This window comes from Ictidomys tridecemlineatus, chromosome 11, assembly GCF_052094955.1.
Source record: "Ictidomys tridecemlineatus isolate mIctTri1 chromosome 11, mIctTri1.hap1, whole genome shotgun sequence".
Taxonomy (NCBI): domain Eukaryota; kingdom Metazoa; phylum Chordata; class Mammalia; order Rodentia; family Sciuridae; genus Ictidomys; species Ictidomys tridecemlineatus.
In genome coordinates this window covers 101,647,975-101,671,130 of record NC_135487.1, presented here as the reverse complement: position 1 = coordinate 101,671,130, position 23,156 = coordinate 101,647,975, and the positions used below count along the sequence as shown (strand labels likewise).

Sequence of the window (23,156 nt, the reverse complement as noted above, 5' to 3'; positions counted from 1 at the left end):
TGCCTACAATGATACTATTTCAATTGCCACCAAAAATGCTGATGAGGATAGTTATTTTCTTCTTAATGTTACAATATCATTTTTTTTCTCTTTCTGAAAAAGGTTATTGAACTTTATTCCTGCGTCACACTTATCAAAAGAAAAACTTAATTTTCCCTGAAGGTACCCTTTCATTTAATATGATTAGCACCCCAATGTTTTTTGTAGTAAAAATGCATTTAAATATGAAACTGGTAAAATGTAGTGTATAAAACTCCATGCTGAGTAAAAATAAGTCCAAAAAATTACCATATGTCCGCAGAAAGTTCCCATTGTTTGTTTCCTATGTAAATCATATTTGAATGCAATTTTTAGAACCATATTTAAATGTATTTTGCAATTTAAATGCAAGCATTCATATTTTTCTTCTGGCACATAATTTGTTCCTTTAAGTTGGCAACATCTGCTAGGATCCACAGAATGTACCCCCCCAAAAGTTATTACTTAAGGTTTGAAAAATCTGGTCCACATTTACTATAGTTTCCTGAGATTTCTGCTTCACTGAAGTCAAAACCAGGATTTTCTTTTTGGAATCTCTCTAGTGTAAGTTTTCTCTGCATTTGGTCTTGTACAGAAAGATCAACTGCATACTCAGATTCTAGAAGTCCAACAATTTGCCACCTCTCTATTTGTCTTTGAGAGAACAATAGGAACGATTTTTCTATCCTCCAAAGTTCACATTCCCTCATCAGCTATTGTACAATCAAAGAGTTTGCCCCCAGGGCTTTTCGCATAGAACTACCCTACTGCAGTCCTCAACTGGGGCTGATGTGCTCCAGCCACTGCTGCACTGAGCCACCACCTTCAATATCAATTTTGACTTTAATACTGAGCAATGGAAAAACATTATGAATTCATTACACTAATTGTTCACACACTTCATAATTCCAACATCATTTTTTTAATTAAGAAAAGAAAATTAGAGGGTATCTTTTAAAATCCCACAAAAGTAACATTTCTTATAGTTTCTTTAGCATAATCTCCTTTTTGAGTTCAGCTTCAGTTCTTGAAGATGAATCCCTTGAATGTTATAATTTTAGGATATTTCTTTTCTATTCTTTATGAGAAAATGAGACATTTTATTTTAATAATATTTCACTGTAATTGTCAAACATTCAAACTGAATCATCTGTAAAATTTTAAAAAAACACAAAACAGAACTTTTTTTTTAGTAATGCTGATGATGCACTGCCTGTAAAATATTCTAAAAATTTATGTAATGGGATATTATTACCACATTAATCTAGTGTTATAAGTAGTGTCTAATTAGAATGGAAAATGTTATAGAAAGGTGAGATTTTTTTGCAAGTTTTCTCTAAGAAAGACATAATTTGTATTGATACTAAATATTTTCATGATCATAAGAGGCTACAATAGTTCCATTAGGTTTTACAAGGGCTTTGTCTTCCTGTCTGAATGATGGTTAATTTCAAGTACAATGAAACATGCTATTTTGAGAATTGTTTTTGTAACAACAGTTTTATCAGCCCTATAATTTAATAAAATGTTGAACCAATCTGTTAGCAATCAGAGAAGAGAGGTAAATCTGCTGAAACATGTCAGTGCTCTAACTCAAGGGGCTGGCAACCTTTCACAACTGTGCCAGATGGTGACACCCTAGAACATTCTGACTGATGCCCAGCTTCTGGCAGCATCTTGACCCTCTCTGTGTTTACTACTATTTGGAGTCTTTGCCACAGACCCAGGCACCATCAGCATCAATCTTGAATCCCACAAAGTTATCATGGCCTCCAGCTCACTCTACTTTGTTTGTTTTAAACTCCATGAAGCAGCATATAAAGGATGTTATTCAACGGCAAATGGTATTAAAAGCAATTTTATTCTGTCATTTTTCATAATGTCCAAGGCATGAGAACTTCAATGTCTCATTGAGCAATATCTTCATCAAGGTGTCATCTTGTCAAAAGTGACAACAAGCACAGTTGTGAGGAGCACTATGACTATAGCAGTTCCTTCTGTCTTTTTATATACAGTAGGTTGACTGTAGTTAGCATGTAGTACATTTCAAAATAACTAGTTTTAAATATTCTAAATATTCTAAATATTCTTGCAAACAAGAAATGATAAAATTTTTTAGATCATGGATATGCTAAATATCATGTTTTGATCATTATACAAGAGTAAAAATTATGGAGAGAAAAATGAATATTTAGAAACACATTGTCAATGACCTCTGGTGAAATATAAAATCACATATGTAAATGGAGACTCAGAAGATGATAAAAGGGAAACTAACACAGAAAAAAAAATCAGAATAAAGACTGAGATGTTTCCAAATTTGAAGGAAAATGTCAGTATATAGGTATAAGGAACTAAAAATATTTCAAGTAGGAAATCTATACTGTCAATTATATCTAGATGCATTACACCAGGACTGTTAAAAGCAAGAATAAGGAGAAAAATCTTGAAAGCAACCAGAGGAACAATGATACAGTACATATGGGAGCAGCATTGGCTTTTTTCATCAGAAGCAATCCTATACCAGAATACAAGAGAATTACTTACTTAAAATCTTAAAGAAAATATTCTCCCAACTTAGAATTCTATATCTTTAAAAGTATTTCGCTAATAATAAGGGAGAACAAAGACATGTTCTAAAAATAATATCTGAGGATTTTTTTCCTGTAATTCCTCACTTTAAAAAATTCCACAAGTTGTGTTTCCTTTTAGAACAAACTGAATAAAGTACAGATAGATAATCGAACATTAAGGAAAAAGTTATTCTTTAATAGTATAATTAATACAATAAAATATGGACCATACAAAAAAAATAGAATTTAAGAATCAATTAAAACCAGTAAACATGGCTACCTGTGATAACATGGATTACCTTCACCAATACAGGACAAAGCATAAGGTCTTCATGAAGAAAACATTTGTTAGTATGCCACAAAATAAAATTTACAATCAGGCAAAATTAATTGATATTGTTACAAGTCAGCACAGTGTTTCTTTTCATTTTTGGAGTGTATGTGGGCAAAGTAGGGTTAATCAGTGAACAATTATTGGAAAGGTTTAACTTACATGCTGGTAATTTTTTATATTTGCCCGATTTGGCAATAACATTTGCTTTAGTAAAAATTTTAGCTGTGTGCTTTTAGTTTTATGCTTTATACATGTGCATAAGATTTAAATATGAGTTGAAATTATAAAAGTGTACCTGCAGCTTTCCTCTAAAATGATAGTTACTGCTTATTGTATTTATAGTCTTTCATCTTATATGAAATATATCATAAGATTCCTCTCAAGTGCTGGGATTGTAACTCAGTGGTTGAGCACTTTCCTCCAGTTTGTGAGGTACTAAGTTTGATCCTCAGTGTCATGTAAAAACATAAATAAAGATATTGTGTCCAAATAAAAAATTTTTAAAAAAGAGATACCTCTCAATAAAAGATTTTGCCCTGGGTAATGTAGATAATAATTCCTATGTGCACACTGGAAAGCCTTCTAAATTGAAAAAGTAGGGGGTATATTTTATAATCTTGGCATTGTCATTAATTTACCTGGCATGCCATGGAGACGTAAATTAGCAAGTAGTACTAAGGAGTTGGTGGACTTTGGGAGAAAGAATGAAAGGAGCAATAGGAAGTTCTGAGAGCTGAGGCTAGACACCATACCATGGAACTCCATCAGGTGGTGTTCTGTGAGAAATGTTTAAAAATACGTGATTTATCTAAATATTCATGAATAACAATCAAAATATTTAAAATTTTATATTATAAAAGATACACTCACCAGATAGTAGAAGATAGTTTAGAGTATACCTGAAAGCAGAATACTCATCACACTATGGAAGAAGACCACAAAAGGCATTAGTAGTGCAAAGACAGAGAAATGGTGATGATTTGAGGAATATGAAGAGATGTAAACTATTGGACTTGATGACTATGTATAGCAAGGCAAGACATGAGAAAAATGGATGATTTATAGACTTGCATTTTATGGACTAAATTTTTTTGTGCTTCGCTGATATGGAGAAATACAAGAAGAGTAAGGGCAGTGACACAGAAATATATGACATTTCCCTTAATTAGTTAACTAGTAATTCTAGTTTGATGTTTTACTTGTATTTACCTGAAGTGATGCTCTGATATTTGTTATACTGGTCTGATAGAGTAATCAATTTAGATCTGTAAAGGACTTGTGATGTTGTATCCATGCTTTGCAGGAATCTTCACAAATGGAGAGAGACTTTTAGGAGAACAGAGAAGTTTAAACTAAATGCACTAATTTCACAGCTGATGGCTTCAATAATCTAACCAAGCTTTGTATGACAGCCTCTTGTCCTACATTTCAAGGGGATCCTATAGCCTAAAATAAATTTTCTAGAGACAAGCTGTCCATCTTTCAGTTTTGCTTGTCTGTAATCTGTGGTAATTATAGTGAAAGATTGAATGTTAAGATAATTAAAGGATTCAATGTATTTTTCATTTGTTTACATATTTCTGGATAAAGTTACTATGAAATAAATTGTTTAGTAATTTCTGTATTTATCTTTGACACAAAATAACTTTCCATCAATTAAAATGCATATTGAAACATATCATTTAAATTCACTTTGTGCTAATTAAGTTTACTACTAATATCTTACTTTTTAAATTTTGCTCTCCTGTTCACATTTTTAAGAGTGAGGGGTCCAAGAGAGTTTGTCTGTATGTCTAGTCACCATCAGTTCTCATCTCATCTTCCTTCAAAAATATTTGTTTGACACTGTGAAGGTATTTGGATAATGATTTATGTTCAGTGAGCAGATTTCTTCCCACAGAGAGTGATTTTTTTCTATTATATATGCTATGGTAAATGCCAATTCTAAATTTTATGGAAGATAATATTCTATGGTATGATGTTGTCATCAATCTCTTCTATTTATTTTCTGCATTATCTTTCTATATTTTACTTTTCTTACTCCTTCTTTCAAGTCACAAGTACTCGAACATGTTGAATTCAAGTTTAATAATGCACTTTCCACTCATTATTCTTTAATTTTGAATATTTTTTAAGAATACTGAAATAAAAAAGAACTTCTTTATCTCTATTTATTATTATTTGTCTTTCTACTTATTGGTTTAAAATAATGGTATTATATTAAAATGTGTTTTTAAAAATCAAGAAATCATAAGAATTTCAAATATTCTCTAGATGATGAAATTGGTACTATATTCATGTGATATGATGTAATTTGTTTTTTCCTACTCTCCAATACTTAAAGTGCTCCATTTCTCTTCTATATTAGTAATGAAGTTATAATGATGTCTATTAAATAAACTGTCAAAAGAAATTCTGAAAGTAAATTTATCTTGGACATGTCTTTCCTTTTACATTTATTTTGCATAAATAAGTTTTTTCCTGCCCCCAATCCATGATTTAATCATCACTGTTTGGTAACTTTAAAAAAAAGTTGCACCTAAATTTCAAGCCAGAAAACATACTGTGTTCAATAATCAAAATGTCCACTAATGTTAAATATGAAATGTTCTCCAAAAGCTCAGATGTGAGATAATGTCAGAAAGTTTAGAGCTGAAATGGCAAGTAGGGTGTGACTGGAGAAGGTGAGTCACTGGGGTGCATGACTTTTGGTTTAAATTTTTTGTCTGGTGAGTTGAATTCTCTCCAATTCCTGGTGGCCATGTTCTGAGCTGCTCCACTCTGACATTCTGCATCATCTCAGGTGCAGAGCAATGGAGTTGGCCGTCTATGGGCTGAGACCTCTGAAACTGGGGGCCCCAAATAAACTTTCCTTCTTCTATGTTACTCTTGGCAGGTAGGTAGGTTTGTTTGTTTTGTTACAATGGAACGAATATGGGTGTTCATGCTCAACCTCTAAGCCACATCTCCAGCCCTTTTAATTTTTTTTCTTTAGAGACAGGGTCTCACTAAGTTGCTTAGGTCCTCACTAAGTGGCTGAGGCTGGCTTTGAACTCACAATCCTCCTGCCCCAGCCTCCTGATCCACTGGAATTACAGGTGTGCACCACTATGCCTAGCTTTTTATGAGGTCTTTAGCAGGGAGGAAGAGCATGAGGAAAAGATTAATATTAAACAGAGACATGAGGTGGGAGGGAAAGGGAGAGAAAAGGGAAATTGCATGGAAATGGAGGGAGACCCTCATTGTTATACAAAATTACATATAAGAGGTTGTGAGGGGAATGGGGAAAAAAAACAAGGAGAGAAATGAATTACAGTGGATGGGATAGAGAGAGAAGACCGGAGGGGACGGGAGGGGGCATAGTAGAGGATAGGAAAGGTAGCAGAATACAACAGTTACTAATAGGGCATTATGTAAAAATGTGGATGTGTAAATGATGTGGTTCTGCAATCTGTATTTTGGGGTAAAAATGGGAGTCCATAACCCACTTGAATTTAATGTATGAAATATGATATGTCAAGAGCTCTGTAATGTTTTGAACAACCAATATAAAAAAAAAAGAATCTAACCGAATGAACTGCTCCCAACCCGCTTGAACCCAGGACTTGGAAACTGAGTCTGATCATTCCACCACTGAGCTAAGGAACACCGTTTCCTATTTCAAGTATTTTCAACTTGTATGGAAATAGGACAATAGGTCCAAATAGAAGCAGGTGTCCTGGCAAAGGATTTGGTGGCCAGTGGCTTAGAGTCACCTGAGGACAGAGAGGGGTCTTGCAGGGAAAGAGGGCCCATTGACCATGGGGTGGAGACTTCCAGTGCCAGCAAATATGGAGCCCTCAGAGTCACCAGGGACAAAATGTCCCAAGCTTGGACACACAGATTCCATGTATCCAGTTTCCCAGTGGTCTCGGCCTCAGGCACCCAAATTAATGAGGAGCCAGGGACAGCATTAGGGGACAGGGCTGAGTGGGCAAACAGCAGGGGACCATGGAGGACTCAGGGAGCAGCCATTTTTTTGAGCAGCCTCTTTCCCTGCCCTGCATCCTTCCTGTCTCCTAAAGTAGAACTTGGAGGGGAAACCAAGTCCCACTTAAGGAGTGAGAGAAAATGGACTTTACCCCAACTAGACAAAAGATTCCACTGACACTTGAACTCTGATTGTTGGACTTAAAGTGTCCAGAGTGCTCATCATTACTGCATGGAACCACAGTAATGAACAAGTCCCAACTCGCCCTAGATTTGCAAGCCTTTTCTCAGGCTCCATCATGCCTCAGTTTTTCTTCCTCAGTTAAGTACAGATATTATTCAGCTATTATTCTGTGGGTCGTCTAATGCATAAACACATTATATCACCTAATTTTTTTATGCTTTTAAAACTCTTTGACATTTATACCATCTAATATGTTTTTTGAAGTATTTCATTTTGGGGAAAGCATTTTAAATGGTATTGATTTTAAAAGTTTGCTTTCTAGTTGAATATTGCTACTAATAGAAATACATTTTATTTTTGTTCATGTACATTGCACCATACAATTCAGCTAATACCACTCATTAGTGTTAATATTTTGGGGAGTTTTCCACCCAGAATCTTTGGGATCTTCTATATGGACAATCATATCATTTGTGATAGAAACAGTTTCATCTCTGCCTTTCCCAGAAGGGATACCTTTTCTTGTTCTGCACTATCTCATTGGTTAGGACTGACATAGAATGTTTATATGAGTGGTGAGGGTGGAAACCTTGCCTTTTTACCAGTGTGATTGAGAGAGTTTTTTGATAGTGTGATATTAGCTGTTCCATTTTGTAGATATCTTTTATCAGTTTGAGGATTTTTTTCTTCTATTCCTAATATGCTATATTTTTTAATCACCAGTAGATATCCTCACTGAATTGCTTTTGAGCCTTTGTCAATAATCAATTGGCCATACTGATGGGGCTCTATTTGTGTAGGCTAATCTTTTTGTTATTTTCATTTATGTGTTTATCCCTTTGCCCATAGTACAATATCTTTTTAACTGTAGCATTATAATAAGTCTTAAAATTGGGTAGTGCAATACATATTGTCAAATACAGTTTTTATACCAACTGATATTATTATGTGGTTTTAGTATTTAAACTATCAACATAGTAAATTACAACAATTAATTATTTACAGAGAGCCAGTCAGACATCCCTGGGGTTAACTTAGCAATTAGGGAGATCCTCCCCCAACAAAGAGAACCAATAAGATATATAGATATGAGAGGATGCGTTACGAGAATTGACTGACAAATGTAAAGGCCAGGAAGTCCCATGATATGCCATCAAAGCTGGAGAACCATATGTGATTCAGTCTGAGTTCACAGGCTTAAAGATCAGGGGAGCTTTCACTGCAGAGTTGAAGTGACGACTGTGCCAGCTCCAGAAGACAAAGTGAATTAGTTATTCCTCCATCTTGATTATTCTTGATGTTTTTATTCTTTACAGTATTGGAGATTGACCCCAGGGCTTTCTACATACTAGCCAAGCAATCTGCCACCGAGGTACACTCCAGCCATTTTTATTTTATTTTCTGACAGGGTCGTACTGAGTTTTCTAGGCTGGCTTTGAATTTGAGAGCCTCTTGCCTCAGCCTCTCAAGAAGTGGCAGTACAGGTGTGAGCCGTCATGCTCAGTTCTCTATCCTTATTTTTTATGGAATCATGGATGCATTGAATAATATGTATCCACATCAGTGAAGATGAATCTTCTTTTCCAGTGCTGAATCAAATACTCATTTTTACACTGGTAGAAAAAAAATGTCTCACCAGTTACTAATGCAGTTGAATTCATATTAGAAAAAAACACACCCTCTTTATTGTACTGCTCACTTTGTATATTGCTGGAATTAATTTGTTAATACTTTATTAAAAACTTGCATATGTATTCATGAGGGTTATTGATATATAGGTTTTGGCGTTCTCTGGTAGTGTTTTTTTTTTAGAAAGCAGGGATCTCTTTAGTATTGTATTGAGGTCATGCTAACTTCACAAAATGAATCATGAAGTATTTCCTCCTTTTTCCATTTTCTGAAAAAAATTCTGTAGCTTTTATAATGTTTCTTCTTTAGTTAACAGAATTATCTCATTAATCCATATGGACCTAGAAGTTGCTTTTTTTATTAATACAGTTTTAATAATAGAATACTATTCAGGTTATTTGTTTTTAGTTAGTATAGAAGCTTGGGGTTTTCAAGAAATGGGTCCACAGAAATACTAATTTTAATTCAAGATATTTTACAAATCTTCCATGTTAGTGAATTAACTGTACATTTTATTCAACACTCTTGGGGATATAAAATATGCTACTTTTTTCTAATATTAATGCACTAAAGTTCAATCTCCTTATTCTTCTCAAACATTATCCAACTTAAAAAATAATAAGTTTCATTCCCTCTATTTGTGAACCCATCCTCCAGGAGTACAAAGATCCTTGGAATCTCACAGAGAGCAGAAAGTTCAACCTTTAAAATATCATTCCATAGAGGTCAGCGGTGATTTAGTCACTTCTAAAGGGTAAAGTACCTTGAACCAGTGATTTTGATAATCTCTACTCATTGAGGGGATCCAGTGTAGCCTGGCAGTACTGATTGTGAGGGTTCTCAGGCAGCTCTTGCCCTCTGAGGTCTGTCTACCTGGGCTGTGTCATGATGAAACAGAATGTGCTGTTTCTACTTATGGTAATAAAGCCTCCTCCATTTCCTATCCCTGTGGAGTATTACTCTTTCCTGTATAGTTTACCTTCTACCTTACTAGAATAGAACACTTTTCTGGGATACCTTAAAAAATTTTATTTTCTAAGATTTATTGGGACTGGACTGAAGAGGATAGAAGGAATGGGTGAAAGAAAGCCCAGAACACTAAATCATTTGTAGGTATAATTGGATTCATCCATGTAAGAAGGACATTTTTGAGACCAAGGAACATATTTTCTTGGAGCCTCTTTTCAAACACAACATTAAGTAACCACAAGAAAAGATGTTAATAACTGAAATCATGAACATCCTCTTTTCAACAACAACAACAACAACAACAACAACAACAACAACAACGTCTCATAAACCAGAAATTATATAACTCACCTTTCGTATACATCCCCAAATCCTAAAGAAAAGAAAAAATATAATATTAATAATGAGAGAGAGAAGGATCATCTCTAGTATTTCATCATGCCTATTTACTCATTTGGTTTGGGTGACATTTTCTTTTCCTCAGTCCCCTCTAAGAAATCACCTCAGGCTATGTTAATTCCAAAGCCCTCACTAAACATAAAAGACAGCCTTGGTGTACACTGAGAAGATGGAGCTAAAAAGGGGTGGGCCCCAAATGTGGGGTACCAGCATCCAAAGAGCTGTGGTGGTGCCACAACTAATTGTGATAGTAGAAGCAAATGTGACTCCATTTTGTTTTATGAGTTCATCCTGTAAAACAACCATGCCAAGTAGAAGGGTCATGATTGTGGCAAAATGGTTTTTTTTCATTTTGCTATAGAAATCTTTAAGAACATAAAACTACCTTATGGGGTATTGTTTCTGTAACTAGGGTAAAGGGCTCTGTTTCTGTAACTACAGTGACTGGGATAAATGTGATTGGTTATACTTTCCTCCACCTGACTGCACTCTTCTGCTTCTGTAACCTAGCTTGCTTGCATTGGCTAGACCCCCAAACAACCTTTTTGCAGTTTGCACGCTTATGAGGAATGCCCTTGGAATTGTTAGGGGCTGGTCAGGGGAACAGCTGTATGTTCTGGTCAGTCACCACTGGTGTGCTTCAATAAAGGCTTGATTCAATTATTCATGAGTGGTCTGGAAGTCAGTTTATGAGACCCTGGGACACAGTTTAACTATAACACTATGGCTCTGAGAGTCCAGCCAAGCACGCTTGCTGTAAGCTTGAGGTGGGGGATCATGGGAGGACTCTCTCAGGAGACCAGCTCAGCTGGAATGTTTTCTTGGTTAGTGCTACAGAAGGAAATTCATTAAGGACTAGCCCCAAATTTGGACTGAGGTCTGTTTGTAAACATGGACAGAATGTTAAAAAATAAAATTGCCAAACTAAATTTTTGTTTGCATTGTCAGCTCCTGCCATCCACCAACTAGCAACTTCTAAGCAAACTTTATTTCAGGGTTTCTGGTTCTAAGATGTCATAGTAAATAAATAAATAAATAAATAAATAAATAAATAAATAAATAAGCAAATAAAAAACATGTAAGACTTTGGCAAGAACATTGTCATATAACAATTCAATATTATTCTCATTTCTGTGGTGGCAGTAGACACCAGTGAAGTGTTCAAAGAAAAAGGAAACATACCTGAACATTTCTTCTGACTCTGTTATCAACTTTCAGATCCATCTTGAGAGGATCTTGGATAGATTTTCTCAGGGTAAAGTGGTGCTTATTTCTTTAGGTAATACTAAAAGTTTGCTTTCAAACCTTTGAAAACTTTAGGTGAATCATACATTATTTTTCTCCCAAACAAGGCAAAAACATATTTAGATTTTACTTGCAATTACACAAGAAACACATGAATTTAAATTATAAAGATTTTGTAAAATACCAAAAAAGAAAATAATAAAAGTAAATAAGTTTACTCTCATTACTTCTACAGAAACTTTATGAATACTTTGGGAAAATATATATAATAGTTTCTTTTATCTTTCTTTATTTCTTTCGTTTTTGTTGTTGTTGTTGTCTTTGAATCTAGGGGTATACTTTACACTGAACTACATCCCAAGCCCTTTATTATTCTAAAGATCAATTTAGTCTTTCTTTTTCTTTTTTTCTTTTTGGAATAGAAACTAGGACCAATAATTATTGTGCTAAATACCTAACCTTTTTTAAAAAATATATTTATTTATTTAAATGTTTAAGATACAGTATATCTGTTTCTTAGGTCCTCACTAAATTGCAGATGCTGGCTTCAATCTTTTGGTTTTCCTGCCTCACTCTCCTGAGTGGCTAGGAATACAGGCATGCACCAACACTCCTGCTTGGATTTTCATAGTATATATAATTTTTTATACTTTACTGAGGAGAAGATGGTGCTAGAAAGTTTGTTTTAGAACTGCAAATAAAGCCTTTGGGTCAACAATTTTAGATCCTGAGAGTGTAGAACATTATAATGAAAATGAGAAAAATACAGAATTTTAAAAGCCACAAAAGTAAGGAGTCAGATTATATATAGGGGAAAATCAACTAGGATAATGCAGATTTTTCAACACAGACACTGAAAGCTAGAAGATCCTGGGATAACATATTTCAAGTTCTGGAACATAATGGGTGCCAACCAAAAATTTTGTATCCAGCAAAATTAAGCTTTTTTTGAAGAGGAAATAAAAACCTCCATGATAAACAAAAGTTAAAAGAATTTATATATAGAAAACCAGCATTACAAAACAGCCTTGACAAAATATTTCATGAAGAGGAAATGAAAAGCAACAATAAAAATCAGCAGAGGGAGGTCATAACTAAAGAAAAAATTAATCAAAGAGGAAAACTGAATCAACTTAACTAATATGTATAATGCTAATACACTGGCCCTACTGTTCATAATAGTGATAATATTTTCTTGTTTTGAGATGCTTATGTAACCATATAAAGGACCCTGGCTGAAGTCCTTGCAGCATAGTCATAGTGCATGGAGTACTGCATACATGGCATATGTTAAGGGTGTCTGCATGGCAATCCACTTCCCTCATACTATATGCATGAGCAGCAGGCTGCTCTCCCTGTAGACATAGCCCTGGGTGTGAGGCCATCTGTTGCTGTCCCTGCCTTGGCTCCACAGCCCTTTCCTTGATTGGTTGCTGCAAGGACAGTTAGCAGACATTGCATTGGTGGCTGCCTGTAATCTGCTTAGCTATTGCCTGAGTATATACATGGTGACTGCACAATAAAATCAGACCTGCTTCCTGTTTGGTCTCTGAAGGTCTTGATTAGCAACTCCACAGCCACACTCTCCTCTACCTTGTTCCATGGACTTCCTCACTGGACAAGAAATAGCTCACACATATATCCTTAGCTTATTTTATTTTAAGATAGGATGTCAAGTAATTTCCAAGGTTTATTTCAAACTTCACTTTTTTATGCCTCAGCATCCCTAGCATCTGATTTTTATGACCAACTATATTTTATCACAGAATGTTTTAGCTGGCAGCCAGACAAAAAACTTATGTTTTCTTTGTATTTTCTTGTCTTTGATTTTCAAATTTTCCTTATCAAAATGCTTTGGTGTCTCTTTGTGCAACAAATTTCCATTTATAGTTTTATAGTCTGATATAAAATTATCTATTTGTTCACTGGTCAATTTAATCTATTTATATTAAATCTAGTTATAATCAGTTTAATTTTTAAAGCTCATTTTTCTTGTATCATTTTTTTTTCTTTTTCTTTTGGTACCAGGTAATGGATCCAGAAGTTCTCTATCTATCCTTGAAATACATCCTAAATCATTTCTAACTTTCTTTCTTTCTCTCTCTCTCTCTCTCTCTCTCTCTCTCTCTCTCTCTCTCTCTCTCTCTCTCGCTTTCTGAGATAGAGCTTGCTAAATGGCTAACTTTGTCTTCTATCTTCCAGACCTTTTGCTTCAGCCTCCTGAATCACTAGGCATACAGGGGTGCACCACATTGCCTGACCTTTCTTATTATTTCCCTTGTGGTAACATCAATCAATAAAATTATGCCTTCATGTCTATTTCCATTTTCAAAGAACAATTATGGGCGTATTTTTAAAATGTACATTTTAGTAAATATATATCTATTTGTTTTATTTGCTTTAATATTAAAGCTAATAAACTTTAAGGCATTTGATCATTTTTGTTTCACACATTTGTACATACTTTAATTTTGTTTTTATTTTATCCTTCCTAAAAAAAACATTAAAACATCTTTTTGTAGCAAACTTCTGAATCTAGTATACTTGAGAATATATTAACTGTGCCCTCACATTTAAATGTTATTTGGTTAAATTTATGATTCTAGGCTTTATGTTTTGTCTTAGTAATTTAAACACTACTCAGCTTTCCATTGTCAGCCACAGATATTATGTCAAAGTGTGATGCTAATCTAATTCTCATTCTTTCAAAATCATCTCTCTTTTTTTTACTCTTGAAAGGTTATGTACATTTTTGCTGCCTTTAATATTCTTATATTAGACCACAATATTTTTAACTTTTTTTGTTTTGACACTCATTGAAACTGAGGAGGCTTATCCACTGCCCCACAACACCAACCCTTTTTACCTTATGAGACAGGGTCTTGCTAAATAAATAAGTTAATAAATGCTCAAATAATAAACGGTAGAAGACAGTCACAGATCACACAATTGTAATGTAGACCACAAAAATAAGTCAAAGATAGGCTTAAATATTTATTGGTGAAGAAAAGTACTTTTATCACTGAGAAGTTATTAGAATTTAGAAATAGTAAGAATTAACAAAAAATTTTTAAAATTTATTTGTTTTAAATATTTCATTATGATTTTACTATAATTTTCTAAATTTCTCAAGTAATAATGAAGCATTTGTAATAATGTAATAATAAGTAATAATGACTCTAAGACTATGTATTATAAAATACAATTAGCATCTAACAACATTGAAATCTCTGGATTTTTAGAGTTTTTCTAGATTATGAAATATTGAAGTACCATTACTGTTGAAAAGCTCATAATGCATGTTTTCAAGAGTTCTCCCAAAAGTAAGAATTTGGATATTTTATTTTTATAAATGCGAATGGGGATAGAATTTGTGATGGTAATGCTATCTAGATTTCATGGGATTCCTTTCTTTAACAAATCACATTTAACAATTCAGAATAGTCAGATATTTAAAATGAAATAATAGTCTTTAAAATATTTTTTAAAGGTTTTTCTTTTTTTCTTTTTTCTTTCTTTTTTTTTCTTTTTTCTTTTTTCTTTTTTTCTTTTTTTTGCAGTTTTAGGGATTTAACCCAGGGCCTCATTTGTGCCAGGCAACAACTCTACAAACCAGTCCCTCATTTAAAGTTTATCACTTTACCTCCTGCCCTCCACAGAAATATTTAATTGTACGAAACAATGTGAACCTGCATGTTTGAGGTGAGGCTCAGCAGTTTAGCAAGTATTATTTTAAAAAATAATAATAACAAAGAGGGCTGGGGAAAGAGTTTAGGTGTGAATTGCCTCTGGATTTAGTCTCCAGTAATGAATCCATATATATAATCTTAATGGTAAATTTTTAAAATGATTCCCAACAAGTTATTTCCATCGAAGTATCTAAAGAGTTTAGTCTTCTAAATAATTTATTTTTCACATTTTTGTCTATGTCGATGTCAATCCATAATTTTAAAATGCTTCCAAAATTAAATCATATTTAAATATTTCTTGTTTGTTTCATTTTGTTGTGCTACTGGGGATTGAACTCAGGAGCATTTTCCCTTTGAGATACATTTCCTGCCCTGTTGACTTTCAATTTGGAATCTTTATGCCTCTACCTCCCAGAATAACTTGGATTACAGGCATGCACCCCTCTAATGTGATTTTAGTTACTATTTTGAAAAGCTAACCATTTATTCAAACATTTCATTTACTTAGTCTTTCCCAAACAAGAATTCGTTATTAGTTATAATGAGTTAATCACTACTTGGTAAATTATTCATATATAAAAATTTTAAGTTAATGAAATGTATCTAAAAACATGTTGAAGCTGCCAGGTGTGGTTGACACATGTCTGTACTCCCAGGAACTTGGGAGAATGATGCAGGGGAATCTCAGGTTTGAGGCAAACTCAGAAACATAGCGAGACACTGTCTCAAGAAAAAAAAAAAAGAGAGAGAAAAGTCCTTGTATGAAGCTCAGTGATTAAGTAGGCTAAGTGGCCCTGGGTTCAATCTCTGGTGTTTAAAAAAAATCATAAGAACAAATGTCTTTTTTTCACATGTCATTGTTTGAATTGTAACATCTTTTGACCAATTTAAGTTTATAAAAAATTGTTTTTTTAACAAGATTTTTTTTTACTTTTAAGTGCTTATTTCATATTCCTAGATTCCTAAATTCAAAACTAAATAAATAAGGATACCAGAAATTTAGTCTCTTCTTTTACTTTTGTCAAACTATCTACAATAGTCATTGGTATTTCAATTTTTAGTTCTAAAGGCTGGTAGAAATTGGCCAGGAGTGAAAGAAATTAAATGGCCTGGATAAAAGTGAAGATGATAAAAGTTTCTAGGTAATAATGAAGAAATGGCATAAATTTTTGAGAAAGAAAAGTATTTACGTTAAAATATTATATTAAAATACTATCAAATAGGGAAACAGGATTGGAAGAATGTGGTACTATACAAAAATAGAAATAAATTTTCCTGGGAGTATACTTTTAGAAATCAGAGGGAGTAGAAATGTGATTCAGTGGTAGACTGCTTGGTCTGGGTCTCATCCCCAGTGCCACAGAGAGACAAAGAGAGAAACCAGCAGTAAGACAAGATTAAAATGTATTGAGGAGATTAATAAAGAAGATAATTGGTTCAAGAAATGGTCTTGACCTTTTGTCCTTTATGCTAATCCACTGCCCTGCTGAAATCTAATCAGGGTGGTGGACTTTAAGGATCCAAAACAATATTAGAGTTTACTGAAGAAAAAATGTGTTCTCTTCAGAGGCACTTGAGGTTAACTAGACTTTGGAAACATAAAGAGGTTACAGCTGTTATTCTGAGAGCTCAGAAGACGCAGAACCCCTGAGCCACTTGGATGAATTTTCCTGCAAGCACTGAAAAGGCCAACTAAAGAGTTTTCAGGTGATTACCAAGTTCTGGGTAAATAAACTTATACTTTTTCCTTTTATTTAATTCAGTTTTAAGAGGGCTTTCCAAATACATGCTGAAGTCTATTAAATAAAACCATATAATTATTTCCAGTTCATGACTGAGCTACAGAATTTTAAACTATCATTGTTTTGAGATGTAGAAATCCATATATTTTATTTTATGATCCATGTGTTCCTAAATGGTGAATTTATGGAGTAAAAAAAAATCTTGATGTCTTATGCCTTTATTTTGGGAGTGGGATCTAAGCTTAATTGGAAAACATTGAAGAATGTGGAAAATGTTGTTTTCAGGAACTTCAGGTTATGGCTTTGGTCTATGAAGTACCCAATGGCAATCCAGGATATGGTGATGACTGTGGAAGGATGACATTCATTAATGAAAAAAGGAGATGCAGAACGTGAGAGTGTTTTTAGTATTCATTCTAGTTTAGAAGTGAAAATTTTGATGACCTCCACTCATTCATTGTAAAAGGACAGTGTGTTGGATAACACCAGTTGCCATTTAAACATGGGGCTTTCCTATTTCTAAATGTGGATGATTTTTTTTATATCATAAGTCTACTATGATTGTTGGTGCCTTGCTCTTACACATTTCTTTAAAATGGTAATTTTACACATCTCTTTTTGAATACAAACACTCAGAATATATTCTATACTATTTTTATTTTTAATAACCATCACTTAAAAATAGCTGGAGGCTTAAAACAAAATTTTTTTGCAATTATTTTAGTGTAAGTTTTGACCATAAATACAATATACAGGGGTTTTTTAAAATTTGTTTTTCAACTTTATTGGATTAATTGTTACTTTTAACTCAGCTATGATCTCTCTTCTATGATTACGTTTTTTTTTCTAAAAATATTGATGAAGTAGGTATTACACTAGAAAAGACAAGATTGGTAAGAGAACAGTAGTTACAAGACATGCCATGTGTCTAAGTTCTCTTAGGTAATAGGTGTTCTGGAGTGACTATAGAAGGGGCAAAATTTTCACTGAGATTTCAATTTAAGAAACAGAAAGCCAAATAAAATTGTGAGTGTTATAATTCTCATTAAAATGGGCTAACTTGACAGGAGTTTTTCTAAGACATATTTGTTTCCATCTGCAAGGTCCAGAAGCATCTGTCAATCAATGACATCAGGTTCACCTTCCACCCATAGATCACAGTTGGAAGCATGTCTGGAGAGTTCATTGGAGTTCATTGGATTATCTTGTTTCATTTTCAGTTTCTTATCTTTAGCATTAGTGATATATCTTTGGGCTGCACATAGAAAGTGGCTTCTCACTTAGGCCACTACAGAATGAAAGTCCTTTTCCTTTTAGTTAGTTCTCTAGATTTAGTTCTTTTACTCTGTATTCAGGGTTTTTATGTTATCTGAAGATTTTTGAATGAATAGACCAACATTTGTATTATTGAGTTCTATTAAAGTGGTCTCTGCTAAGAATTGGCAGAAGCAACCAAGGTTGGAGAGGTAGAGATTTTAAATATTGCAAGTGCAGTATATAAAAAGCAAGCACATATTCCATTTTAGAAGTAGATAATTTTCCATTTACATTGTTAAGTCTAAACTATTCAAGTAACATAATGTAAGTGAGGTTTGATTTTTTTCATTAACCCCTAATGAAAAAAAAAGTAACTTTCTCTTTCTCTTTAGAAATAAAGTATCATATATGCTACAGGGCTTCTAGAAATCATTTATCTGCTGAATTGTGAGACTGAATGAATTTGAGCACTTGTTGAGATGTTTGCACAACTGAGAAATTTTCAGTGGCCCAGGGAGAAATATCAAAATGGCATCCTATCAGAGATAAGGCCACAGGTCAGAAAAAAACATCCTGAGATTACTGAAATTGGAGAATAGCATCCAATACAATGATGGAGAAACCTTCAAGACTCCCCTGTCACATATGGAAAGGGAAAGAAAAGCTTTTAAGCTTTATTCACAGAAATGTGCAAAAGCATAAGGGTTAGAGTTTTCTTGAGGAAGTTTCATATATTGAAAGAATTAGTTCTGGAAATCAAAGAATGTGTTAAAATTCCCATGAAAGGCAAAAAATATGAGAAACATCCAGATTTTCCCCCCTAAACCTCTGACTACCTATATCTACTTTTAGAAGGAGAAGTGGACCCAGTATTGTGTCCCCTGAGCACAACAACCATGAGTGAAACAAGGTCCTGTCTGAGAAAGAAAAGGAGGTCCCCAAACAAATAAAGATGAAATATGTTGAAGATTTCCAGAAAGAGAAATGGGAGTTTGAAGAAAAACGGGTTCAATTAAAAAAAAAATCTCCCTGATCTAGCCCAGAAATCTAAGACATCTGATGTCTACATGAGGTACCAAACCAAGGGCCCAAAGAGAAAAGCTATGGTAAGCCTAAGAACATGACCAGGACAGGAGGTCCATTATCCAAGTATGTAAGAATAGACCAGAGGTTCTCATAAGCTTGGAGTCTGCAACAAGGCCTTGGAGAGAAGCAGGGGCTGAAGTCTCAATGGAGGGATTCCCTGGAGATTTCTCAGATGTCACCATCTATCAACCATCATCTCTCACCAAGATCAAAACAGAACAATGAGGAAAAGTTTGAAGAGGAAGAAATAAATGACTATTTAAATTCGAGCAGTGGAGATGAAGATGCAGATGGTGGATTTTGAGTGTTTAAATTGTTCTTAACTTTAATAATTATTTTCAGAAAATAATGGTGATATTTCCAATTGCTGCACTGCTGCTGCCTTTTTACTACTAAAATTTTTGCATGAATATCCAGAACATTGTTCACCAAAAACACTGATATGACTTTATTCTGATTTTCAAGATAACTATTACTGAATCTTTATTATGAAAATAATGCTGATATACACTTTAAATAAATTATGACATATGAAGGACATGTCTAAAGTTTCATTATTAATCAGTTTGAATATATAGTTTTTACTAACTTGTCTAATACCCTTTCTCAGAGAGTGACTTTTCTTTATGTAATAGGCAAAAACAAAACAAAAACAAAACAAAAGAAAAGAAACTACAGACAGAGAGATTGCTTAATTATGAGGACCTAGTTCACACAGTCATGGAGATTGAGAAGTCACCTGATCTCCTCTAGGCAAGCTAGAAGCTCTGGAAAGTTGTTACTATAATTCAGTCCAATCTGAAGACCTGAAAACCAGTAGAGTCAGTAGTATAAATCACAGTCCAAGGTGGAGAGAAATATATGTCTTAGCTCAGGCAGTTTGGCAGGAAATGATAAAACCTTCCATCATTTGCTTTTTGGTCTATGTAGTACCTCAGTGATGTGGATGATGTTCACTCATTTGGGGTAGGGAAACTCCTCTACTAACTTCATTGATTCAGGTTGAAACATAAAACTGTCACACTTAGTATTATTAGTACAGAAATTGAGTTTTGACATGCCTACTGTTAGCTCTTTGTCACATTCTAGAAATGAACCACCTTAATTTTAAAATTATGAGTACAGTTTATGCAATTCTTTCACCTTTCTTATGTTGGTTTTCTTTTGTTTTGACACTTCTTATGAATATTAAGCTTGACAACTCTTATTTTTTACATTTTATAATCTAGATTGGTATTAATCCCCACCCCCAGTAATAAGATTCAAGGGGTATGAAAAATCTGACATGTACTATATATTTACCTAAATCCCAAAGATGTCTCTCACTCTCTACCCTAGAAATTTAAAAGAAAATGTAAAAGGAGAAAAGGAGAAAATTCTCTCACCAACTGTTCCATACTCAGAGTCTAAATACCTTTTTTACTTTGAAACAAGTGGGACAAAGAACTGAATGACAAATATACATGGGTTCCCCTTGGTGCTCTATGTTCACAACACTTAAAATACCAGAGGAGGGGCAAGTTCTCCTTCTTCCAGTGATGATTGAGCTAAGTCTTAAGGAACTGGTAAATTCAAGAGGACAAAGAGAATACAGAGTTATTTTGGCTCTTATAATTAATTTCTTGGCAATGATACCACACACACACACACAGTCCACATCCTTTCAATTCTACATTCAGTTTTATCTCCTCTCCTCTTCTCCATCATCACAGTGAATGTGACCTGCTCTCTCAATACATAATCATAAAATGGACCCCAGGAAGGGAATCATAATGCTGACAAACTGCAGTAAAATTTTTTCTCCCTTTTCTAAATGTTCTTTAATATCCATTTAAACAGCAGAGGGCACAAGCAGAAACAAAACTTTATTTATTTTTCACATTGCCATGCTGGTGTGTGTCCAGATGCTTGTGGCCAATGGCTATGGCACAGTCAGTCCTTTGGTGCTGATTGCTGCTGATACTCAAATAACAAAAATTACTCAACTTACATATGGGAGGAAGAGTCCCCTTCTGACAAAACTTATCTAGAGCATTTTCCCACTCTTATTAGAACAATTTTCTTTATTTTATAAAATTTTCACTCTGACAAATATTGATTAAGCTAGGATTCCACACTTTCTGTTGTGTCAAAATAACATATCTGGCCAGCAAGAACCCTGTGAATAATTTTTCACTACATTGGCATCAGGGTCTTCATTTGCAGTTTAATAAACTTCTGCTATTTATTCCATTTACTTTTTGTCTCAGACCTTCATTCTGGGCATATTTTCTTTCTTCCTGCATTACACTTCTTAAATGTTCTTTAAGAGAACGTCTATTAGAGGTACATGCTTCCTTCCTTGGCTTAAAATTGCACGCATTAAATTGCATTCATTCTTAAGAATTCTTTTGAACTAAGAATGGTGGCACACACCCATAATCCCACAAACCTGGGCCATTGATGCAGTAGGATCATGGGTTAGGACCCAGTCTCAGCCAATTTAGCAAGACCCTGTATTAAAATACAAATAAAAATGATTGGGAAATACACCCCTGGGTTTAATCCCCAATACCAAATAAAAAATTACCATAGCTGTGCAGAACAGTGGTGCACAAGTGTAATCCCAGCTACTCTTGAGGCTGAGGCAGGAGGAATGTGAGCTTAGGTTCATACTGGTCTACTAGAGACAGGGTTTTAAAAAGTATATGGAGAAATATGAATCCATAATCAATTCTGATAGAAATTAAAAATTATACAGTAGGCATAGAAAATAGTTTGATCTTTTATTAAAAATATACATATTTTTTTCATTAAAAATCTATATACACCATTTCCACTTCAAGGTGTTTACCAAATAAACTGAAAACAGAAACTCAAGCACTTATACATGTATGTTCACAAAAGCACCACTAAACCTAGCAAAAAGTTGAAAAGTATCAAAATGTCCACCAACAGATGCATACATAAACTATGTGAGTTAGAACATATACATGTAAGGTAGATTATTATTGACTTATAGAACTTAAAAAAAATCTCAGATAATTTTCTCATGTGTAGTAAAATAAGTTTAGAACATCTTTTCCTTAGTATTCAAAGAATTACTACCTATGGAGCAGAATGATAAATAATGACTGTTTTTTAATTAATGTATAAGCACCTTTTGAATGTAAGGTACTAGTTTGTTACTAAGGGTTTATAGTCACTCTTCTCTAAAAGGATAATGAAAATTGTAAAAATAGATTTTCCTTGACTTTCTTGTAAGAAAAGACCAGCAACACTTCACAGAAAAATATAAAGAAAGAGAGAAAGAAAGAAAGAAAGAAAGAAAGAAAGAAAGAAAGAAAGAAAGAAAGAAAGAAAGAAAACAAGGTTGTTGGAAATACTTATTCTCAGTACAAATTATACTGTTGAGGGCCAGTCCTAAGGCAGGGCATGTTTGAGGCTAGGAAAATCACCAAGCCTTCTCTCATTGTTTTAATGAACAGACTTTATTTTAAGGAGAGTTATAGATTTACAGGAAAATGAAGCACCTAGTACCATGTTCCCATATGCCTTCCCTTATTCAGAGTTTCCACTATTTTTTCTTTGTATATTACTGAGAAACTTTTGATGTAAGCACAAAATGAAAATATTTTGCCAATAGTGATGATATTAAATATTAATGACAAAAAATAGTTTAATTATTTACTAAAACACCAATTTTACATTTTTTTAAGCATTGACAAAGAATAACGTCAATTTTCACCATGATGGCATCTTACAAAGTAGATTCACCTCACCAGAAGTCCTTGTTCTTACGTCTTTAGCATCTTCTACTCCCCCTGATTTCTTGGCAATGTTTAACATTTTTAAGTATTCCAGAAAGTCATAAATTTGGAATCCCACAAATATGGCATTTCAGACAATATATTTTTTCTGGCAATATGTATTTATGATGCCTTTATGTGTTTTCATGTTTGATAGTAAATTTTATTTTATTTTAAAATTTTGAATGACCCTCCAGTGTATGGATGTATCACAGTGTTTACATTAATATCAGGTAAATAACTACTGAAGTCTCTCTTAGCTGCTTCCTGTTCT

At 33.7% G+C, this 23,156-nt stretch overlaps 1 pseudogene; it reads right to left on the bottom strand.

Annotated features, from left to right (window-relative positions):
• Nucleotides 1–479: 479 nt before the first annotated feature.
• Nucleotides 480–23,156, bottom strand: part of LOC144368636 (nudC domain-containing protein 2-like) — a 33,505-nt pseudogene continuing 10,828 nt past the window's right edge.